Consider the following 8,045-nt stretch of genomic DNA (forward strand, 5'->3'; position numbering starts at 1 on the left):
TAATGCAATGAAGAAAAATCATTACTACCTCCATGAAGTTTTCGGTCGCACCTGGGTTGTCTTATCTCATCTGTATGGTGAAGAAGATCTGAAGAAAATGGGTCTCAAGGAAGATTTTGACTGGCCTGCACCTCCTCCGAAGAAATTCAAGAAGGTCAAAGTTCCTACCTTGGTGGCCAGTTCATATTCTTCATCCCGCGACACCGATGAGTATGAAGACTTGGACAACACTGCGGCAGGCCCTACAACGACAAACGACCCCAACAATGCTGGCGCTCCTCCATCAACTTGATATTCTTTAGGTGCGTTAGTCCTCATTTTCAACCCTTTTGGTCATTCGATGACAAAGGGGAAGAAATTTGAGTTAGTCTTCAAGCGGGTCTACTTATATGGGTGTTTCTTTTCTAAGTTACAACTCTCATTCTTTTGAAGACTTTGCTGGATCGAGTTGTAATCTTAAACTCTATGGTGGCCTGATACTTTTGTTGTGCTTTCCTGCATGCTTATTCCTCATTAATGTTAATGCACGCATGCTGAATTACATCAGTCACCATATTTCATCATGCATTTCAAATTCTTCATATTATATGTCAATGCGTGTATGAATTACAAGATATAGGGGGAGATCTCCATGATTCTACTCTTTAAGTGTGCATTGCTTCAAAAGCAAATTCCTCACTATGCACATCATCAGGGGGAGTTCTTCTATATCTTGCAATCAAATTCCTCAATTCCAGTATTTACACTTCATATGTTTATCCCCGTTGAAACTTAACCTATTGTCATCAATCGCCAAAAAGGGGGAGATTGTAAGTGCATCTAGTGCCCCTTAGTGATTTTGGTGTATTGAAGACTTATAGGTTAAGGGACTAATGTGTTTATGAGTGTACACAGGTCTATAAGTCTATGAGGAGTTTGATATTTACAGAGAAAGTCGACCCCTAAAAATGAAGTCTCACAAAATTTCTTCACTAATGTGTTTATTCTTTAGTGAAGAAATTGGTGCAATCCTGAAGACTTGGTATTCATTCGAGGAGCATGAAGCATGAAGACTTTTGTTTTCGCAGTTTCATTTTCTCTTTCTTGAGTCATAGGAAACACCGTACTGTTAAAGGGGTTCGAGGAAATACTAAGGAAAAATTTCTATGTGATGCTCAACTCAAATCCTACCTACCAATCCTTTCAAGTGAAGCCATTGGAAATCTCATACAGTTCAGTCAAATTTCTTCAGTGACAGAGACGAAGTTCTTCTGGTCTCTAAGGAATTTGTTCTGATGAGGAGTTAGGAATTCACCAGTGCAGATTGCCTACACAGTGAGGAACATGATAGCCCTAAGGAATTTGTTAGTCAAATTTCCGACCGTTGCTGTGCTATGCGCCATCTGTCCCAAAATATCCTTCCACCTAACGGTCATATCATTGAAGGGCATTTATGTATTATCATGTCGGGATGCTCTCTAGGCTATAAATAGCCGCCCCCTACAACGACTAGTTGGTTGGCTGCTCCGAGAGAAGCTGACACTTGTCATTTGAGAGCATCCCATCTTCCGAGGACTTTGAGTGAAAATCATCATGTGAGGAAAACCCAAACCCAAACACCTACAAACCCAAAGTGATTGAGCATCACTGAAGAAATTGATGCTGCGTGTATCCGATGCTTGTTACCTTTGAAGACTGTGCATCTTCTAGACGGTTAGGCGTCATGGTCTAGAGCATCCAAGAGGAAATTGTGGATTGCCGAGTGACCAAATCTGTGAAGGTTGGGAAGTCACCTGAAGACTTACCACGAGTGATTGAGCGAGGTCTGTGTGACCTTAGCTCAAGGGGAATACAGTGAGGACTGACTGTTCTGGACTGCGTGTTCAGAACCGGGTGTCCGGGACTATGTGTCCTCAGGTTTAAATACCTAGCCGCCCTAACCAGACATACAACTCTCACAGGAGTTGGAACTGGTCTACCAAATCATTGTCTTCACCAAGCTACCTGGTTCCATTTCCTCAACCCTTCCATTTCCTCATTTCTGTGTTTTGTGCTTGTTCTTATCTGTTTGAAGACTTTGACTGAAGACTTTCTCTATTTCCTCAGATCAATTTCTTCAGTCCGTTTGTCTTATCCTGTGTTTTCGCTTTGTGTACTCCGTGCTTGTTTTTCATTTCATCATGAAGACCATGCTCATTGTCGGTGTCAAAACCGGCGGATCTCGAGTAGGGGGTCCCGAACTGTGTGTCTAAGGCGGATGGTAACAGGAGGCAGGGGACACGATGTTTACCTAGGTTCGGGCCCTCTTGATGGAGGTAAAACCCTACATCCTGCTTGATTATTCTTCATGATATGAGTATTAAAAGAGTTGATCTACCATGAGATCAGAGAGGCTAAACCCTAGAAGCTAGCCTATGGTATGATTGTCTGTTGTCCTACGGACTAAAACCCTCCGGTTTATATAGACACCGGAGGGGGCTAGGGTTACACAAGGTCGGTTACAAAGGAGGAGATATACATATCCATATTGCGTAGCTTGCCTTCCACGCCAAGTAGAGTCCCATCCGGACACGGGACGAAGTCTTCAATCTTGTATCTTAATAGTCCAACAGTCCGGCCAAAGGATATAGTCTGGCTGTCCGGAGACCCCCTAATCCAGGACTCCCTCTGTAGCCCCTGAACCAGGCTTCAATGACGATGAGTCCGGCGCGCAGTGTTGTTTTCGGCATTGCAAGGCGGGTTCCTCCTCCGAATACACCATGGAAGAGTTTGAATACAAGGATAGTGTCCGACCATAGAGAGAATAATACTTCCACAAATCTAATCTGCTGACGCGTTTTGATAGTATGACATCACTTCATGGCCCGGTTATTATTCGAACCAGCCCCGCACATATCGCGAGGCGGTTTTCTTGATACGTCTTGTCGAAGCAGAGATCGTGTTCCCCTTATCACGGGATTCTCATCAATACGGACGTGGGTAACCCAACCGCGCCATCAATTGCGGCGCCTGGGGAATAAGCGGTTTTGCCAGGCAAGTGGGGAGACTCATCGCCTCCTCCGCCCTTATAAAGGGACAAAGATTTACTTTTTACACCCATGCCTTCTTCCTTCTCGCTTACCCATTCCCGCACACTCGAGCTCTAGCGCCCAAGCTCGTGTTCTTCTTCTCAAACCACTCGAAGCATGTCTGGAGCAGGAGGCAAGTGGATGGTTTCCTCCGTCATGAAGGAGAACATCGAAAAGTTACGGGAGGCCGGATACCTAGCTTCGAATATCACGAACCGGCTGCCGGATGCGGGGCATATCGTCCCAACGCCCGAACCCCATGAGAGGGTAGTTTTTCTTACCCATTTCGTCTGCGGACTGGGATTTCCTCTCCACCCGTTTGTCTGCGGGCTCATGTTCTACTACAGGATGGATTTTCATGATCTGGCCCCCAACTTCATCCTCAACATCTCGGCGTTTATCGTTGTGTGCGAGGCCTTCCTCCGCATCAGGCCCCACTTCGGCCTATGGCTGAAAACCTTCAATGTCAAACCGAAGGTGGTGGGTGGCCAGCAAGCAAAATGCGGAGGCGCCATGGTGGGCAAGATGCCTAATGTCACCTGGCTCAAGGGTACCTACGTGGATACCATAAAGCGGTGGCAATCGGGGTGGTTCTATATCACCGAGCCGCGCGACTCCAACTGGGTGGCGGCCCGCAAATTTCGATCCGGAATCCCCACGCGGCTCATTTCCTGGAAAAAGAAGGGCCTGTCCCGGGGTTCTTCGGTAGCGCTGACCAGACTCCAGACCTGCATCTAGAACTTGATGAACAAGAAAATTAAGCTCGTCAATGTGGTCCAGGTTATGCTCTTCTGCCGGATCCTTCCGTGCCAACGACGGGCATTTGTTTTGTGGGAGTTCGACTCGGCCCAGCACCAGATGCTACGAGAGCTCTACGACACAACGCACGAGGATGTCTGGAGGGTGCTGTTCAAGGGCGCCGAGATGCCTCCCTCCCTCACCGAGGACCGCGGACTCAGCGCAAAACGTTGCGCCCATCCGATAGGCCTTTATATCTCTCAGGGTATTTATGTGCCCTGGTTTGGTTACGCGCTGGATCTAAGCTTTCATGTCATTAACAGGACTGGATAAATATAGCGGAGCAGCTTGATTGCCCAGCCTCCCTGCCCAAGGATCCTGCAAACGCTCTTCTAGCGAAGATGCTGACTCCGGCACCTTACAAGGTGCCGGAAAAGACGACCAAGAAGAAGGCCGCGGGGACCCGAAAGGGTCTCCGGCGCAAGGTGGTTCTGTCGGACTCATCATCCGATGAGTCCGACGCGCACTCCTCCCACGGAAACGAGGAGGAGGAGAAAAGTTCTCCCCCCCAGCCAGGGGAGACAAGAAAAGGAAGGCCGACCCATCCGGGGAGGCCGAAGGGTCCAAGATGGGAGAGACCCTCCCTCTGGACTATGCCACGACGGCCGCCGACAGCGGCGACGAGTGGCTACCCAGGGACAAGCCCCTGGCGAAATCGTAAGTGTCCGGACACCATAGTACTTCATGGTATGTTTTATTGTACTGCCTTTGCTCATGCCAAACCTGATTATGCAGGCCCGAGCTCGTCTCGACGTACCCTCGTCGAGCGGCTCTTTGGGCTCGTCGGATAGGAACAACGGTTCTCCTCCGACGACTTCCACCCCTCGCCCTACGGACAACGCCGAGGTGGTGTCTCAAAAGGCACTGACCCAAGGGGAGGTGATCCTGGGGGCGCCTCACGGCAACCTCCCGGACCCTGAGTACCAAGGGAGCGAGGCTCCTACAGGCTCCAAGTTCGGGCCCCAGCCGGACATTGCGCCCGAACCTTCGATGGTTCCGGGCTCCGGTAGGCGGTCCCCCATTAAGGGGGGCCAACCATCTGTGCCGGTGTCCTCTGTCCAACCAGAGGCACCGGACAACTTGCTGGAAGCGCTTCACAGCGCTTCCATCAATGAAGAACACCACACTATCATGAGTGCGGTGGTCAAGAAGGTTCAGTCCACCAAAAACGGACTGACCGAAGCTTGCGCCAGCCTCCTAACAGGCTTTGAGGTAAGCATTCAAAATATAAAAATATTACCGCATAGATAGTAGCCCCTGATGCTTTGTTCGGCGTTCGCGAAGAAAAGCTGAATAGAGTATCACATGATAACTCAGGAGTCTAATTAGAGTATGTCTATGTGTATGTGCAGGCTTCCCTGCTGGCCGCTGCCGCATGTACTGCGGAGGTCTCTGCGCTGAAGCAGGCCCTGAAGCGGTCCGAGGACGAGCTCGGTCTTACCAAGGGGCAGCTCGAAGAGAGCAAAGGTAAGATATACCCCAGTTTATATAGTTAAAAAGAAGTTCGGTGTAAAGTAATAGGATCATCATGAATTTGTCAGGGGCCACGACCTAGGTGGAGACCCTGAAGAAGGCGTTGTCCGCGGCCGAAGACAAAGCGGCCAAAGAACACATTGAACGGGAGAAACAAGAAGCCCGAGTGGGCAAGGTACAACAAGATCTCGAGGCTCTCGCAAAAAAGCATGAGTCCTTGGAGCTTGACTCCAAGACGAGAGAGTCCGAGCTCGCGCAGGCGCTTGAAAGCGTCCGGAGCGCCAAGGCCGAAGCCCACAAGGCCCTCCAGGAGATTGATGCGGCGAAGAAGATAGCAGCAGGTAAGGCATTCAATATGCAAAGCAAGCATGTGAAGGAGACTTTCATTTTTCTTACCCGAGTTCGGAGCTCTCCAGGAGCGTTTTGCAGATCTTCCCCGCAGTGTGCTGGATGCTGCGGAGTTTTACCGAGATGAGGAGGGGAGCTCAACGGAGAAGTTGTTCTGGTCTTAGTATACTGGGACCGAACACCCCGTGTCCTTGAGCGACCAGCTAAAGCAGTTGGTCGAACTTCACAAGGCGGCCAAACAGGCCATGAGGGGCCTTATAGTCCGGATGTGGCCTGGCGAGCCCCTCTCCGGCAGCTACTTCGGTCTGGTGAGGCGGCTGGTGGAAGCCTGCCCACGGCTTGAGGTCATCAAGCAGTCCGTCTGCATCGAAGGTGCACGCGGGGCTTTTGCCCGGGCGAAAGTGCACTGGGCGAAGCTGGACGCCGTGAAGCTTGTGAAGCAGGGGCCACCGGAGGGAAAGGAGCATCGCTGCCCCGAGAATTACTATGAGAGCGTAATGAAGGGTTCCCGCTTAGTGGCAGATGAGTGTGCCAAGGATGTAATCTTTGAATGAACATGCCCATGTGATCCTGTAATATGAAACGAGTTCTTTTGCGCCATGCGACGCTTTCTTAATTTAAAATATTACCTTCTATGCGGTCATCTATAAAATCTGAGAGTTGGCCAGTCGTCGGCTTCTGCCCCCATGTAACTAGTACTGGGGTGTTCGGGTTAAATCTGAACACTCTTTACCCCAATTTTGGGTCCTTCAAAGGAGGTGCTCGGTGCAACAAACCAGGCAATCGGACTATAATGCTTTATCACTCTCACTTAGCCATAGAAGTCTATGATTTTAAATTTTTGGCGAAGCCCCCGGTATTTGGAGGGCTGAATTTGGGGCGCTATACACGCCTAAGCCGGACAAGGCCGACTCCTCGCCCGAAGCAGAAAAAGTCTTTAAGGACTTGAGACCTCTCGAACAGCGACCAGTCTCTCGCCTTATCATGACAGTCAGTTTTTAGCTTTCTCTACCGAGGTGTTCGTCCGGAAGAACCGGGACACAATCGCAGTAGTTCTCCCACCGCTGCCTTAGCCAATATAGCGAAACGTAAGGTACCAAAGCATGGGAGCCGGGCAACCCAACATTTGACCCAAGACATGATTCGGAGCTGATGCATATAATGCTATAAGTTCAGGGTGCCGCACTGTCGAAAGTGTTCGGACTTCTTGCGCCGTATTACGGGGTAAACGAGAGCCCCTAGCGTACTGACCGCACCCGAGCGTGCAGGTGCGGAATGTCGTAAATGGACACATAAGAGAAAGAGAAAAACTTAAATAATGCAATGACAGATTAATAATATGCATTGTTATTTGAATAATACGTCGAAGTGTACTGGTACAAGTAGTGCAATAAGCATAAAATAGGACAATTTGAAATGTCCTATCCCAAGGCAAGCTACGCATAAATAGTGAAAAGCGGGTATATCAAGTATTACTAGAGACCACCTGGCGGTTCCCGTGTTCATCCTAGCTTCTTGCCGCCTTGGTTGTTGCTTCCGGGATGTGTCTGGCAATCGGACTACCGGAAAGGGCTTCCAAAGAGTTAGGCCCTGAAAGAGAAAAGGAATGTCAACGGTATACAACCCCTGGTGTGGTTAAGCCATAATGTGGGGCATGTCCTGATTGTGCCCCCGCCTATGTCCATGGTATTTTCAATGCGTAGTTATGTACGCGCGGCACGAATTTCGTCGTTGCACTGGGACTGGGACGGGGGCCGGATTGCTAGGTGAGCGCTGATCGCGCCAGGCGATCCTGTTGCAGATTGTTCCGGACTCGCTTGAAGGTGTTCGGGGGCTGTAACGCCGAATGAGTGGTCTGCCTGAACAGGCTGCTTTGTGCCTCTGCTGCAAGGGCCGTAGTGTGCTCTTCTGTATGGAGCGAGCGTTCTATGTTTCCATTTACTGTTATGACCCCGCGGGGTCCTGGCATCTTGAGCTTGAGGTATGCGTAATGCGGCACTGCGTTGAATTTTGCAAATGATGTCTGTCCGAGCAGTGCATGATAGCCACTACGAAACGGGACGATGTCGAAGATTAACTCTTCGCTTCGGAAGTTATTCGGTGATCTGAAGACCACTTCCAGTGTGATCGAGCCCGTGCAATGAGCCTCTACACCTGGTATGACGCCTTTAAAGGTGGTTTTGCTGGGTTTGATCCTTGAGGGATCGATACCCATTTTTCGCAATGTATCCTGATAGAGCAGGTTCAGGCTGCTGTTGCCGTCCATAAGGACTCGAGTGAGGTGAAATCCGTCAATGATGGGGTCTAGGACCAGTGCGGCGGATCCGCGATGACGGATGCTAGTGGGGTGGTCCCTGCGATCGAAGGTGATCGGACAAG

The sequence above is a fragment of the Triticum urartu genome, chromosome 5 (genome assembly GCF_003073215.2).
Source record: "Triticum urartu cultivar G1812 chromosome 5, Tu2.1, whole genome shotgun sequence".
Taxonomy (NCBI): domain Eukaryota; kingdom Viridiplantae; phylum Streptophyta; class Magnoliopsida; order Poales; family Poaceae; genus Triticum; species Triticum urartu.